Source organism: Cebus imitator, unplaced genomic scaffold (assembly GCF_001604975.1).
Source record: "Cebus imitator isolate Cc_AM_T3 unplaced genomic scaffold, Cebus_imitator-1.0 Scaffold50, whole genome shotgun sequence".
In the NCBI taxonomy this organism is placed as follows: domain Eukaryota; kingdom Metazoa; phylum Chordata; class Mammalia; order Primates; family Cebidae; genus Cebus; species Cebus imitator.
Genome location: NW_016107365.1, coordinates 524,901 through 526,697, shown reverse-complemented (window position 1 = coordinate 526,697; position 1,797 = coordinate 524,901).

The window sequence follows — 1,797 nt, the reverse complement described above, 5'->3', positions numbered from 1 at the left end:
TTGCACTATCACCAGGCTGGAGTACAGTGGTGTGGTCCCCGCTCACTGCAACTTCCGTTTTCCGGTAATCAAGCAATTCTCCTGCCTCAGCCTCCCGAGTAGCTGGGACTACAGGCACGCACCACCACACCGGCTAATTTTTTGTATTTTTAGTAGAGATAGTATTTCACCATGTTGGCCAGGATGGTCTTGATCTCTTGACCTCGTGATCCGCCTGCATCGTCCTCCCAAAGTGCTGGGATTACAGGCATGAGCCACCACACTCGGCCTAATAGATTGTATTCTTTCAGTAAATACCCGTTTTCTTTCTCCAACTCTGAAACCCAGCACCCCCCTGCCACGGGAGAAGTATACTTTCTTGCCGCAATGATGTCAGGTTTTGTCAGTGTCCACCTCTTTCAAGCAGAAGCTTTAATCACACTGGTATAATTGAACTTGGCTTCATAAGCTCCGGCCCTATGCCATGAGAATGTTTCAGATTGTGGCTGTTCCGTCAGCCTGAGTCCTAGAATTATCAGCTGAAGCACAGACCCAAAACAGAAATGTCTTGTTATAAGCCACTGAGATTTGGGGTTATTATTCAGTATGATTTTGGGAAAAGTTAATACAAGTTCTCTCTCAGAATCGATTTTTAAGCAGGCACTTGGCCAGGTGCAGTGGCTCAGCATTTTGGGAGGCCAAAGTGGGTGGATTGCTTGAGCTCAGGAGTTTTGAGCCCAGCCTGGGCAACATGGTGAAATCCCATCTGTACCAAAAACACAATAGCCAGGTGTTGTACCACATGCCTGTGGTCTCAGATACTAGCAAGGCTGAGGTAGAAGAATTCCTTGAACCTGGGAGGTGGAGGTTGCAGTGAGCTGAGATCACGCCACACTGCACTCTAGCCTGGGCAAAAGGGCCAGACTCCATCTCAAGAAAAAAAAAAAAAAAAGCTACCATCATTTGAGGTTTAAAGTCCTTCTAAAAAAAATGTTGAGGCCAGGTGCAGTGGCTCATGCCTGTAATCCCAGGAGTCTGGGAGGCCAAAGTGGGCAGATAATTTGAGGTCAGGAGTTCGAGACCAGCCAGACCAACATTGTGAAACCTCCGTCTCAACTAAAAATACAAAAAATTAGATGGGCATGGTGGCCCACACCTGTAATCTCAGCTACTCAGGAGGCTGAGCCATGAGAATTGCTTGAACCTGGGAGATGGAGGTTGCAGTGAGCTGAAATCACACCACCGCATTCCAGCCTGGGTGAAAGAGTGAGACTCTGTCTCAAGGAAACAAACAAAGAATGTTGAAAATACATTAGCTGTAAAAATGTTCAACAGCTCCAAATTAAGTGCTCAAATTAGAGTTTTTCAAAAATGGACCATGATGCTATAAAAAGTGGCAAGTTCTATTTTATAATTACTAAGATAGAGTACTGCTGTTTGGAAAGGGCATGAATTTTTTTTTTTTTTTTTAAAGACAGAGTAACATGAATTCCTGTTATGTCCTAACTTATATAACTGATACCAAAAATGCAAACTAGGTAGGGTGCGGTGGCTCAGGCCTGTAATCACAGCACTTTGGGAGGCCAAGGCAGTGGAATGCCTAAGCTCAGGAGTTTGAGACCAGCCTGGCAACACAATGAAACCCCGTCTCTACTAAAATACAAAAAATTAGCCAGGTATGGCAGTGTGCACCTTTAGTCACAGTTACTCAGGAGGCTGAGGCAGGAGAATTGCTTGAACCCAGGAGGCAGAGGTAGCAGTGAGCCAAGATCGCACCACTGCACTCTAGTCTGGGCAGTGGAGCTAGACTCTGTCTCA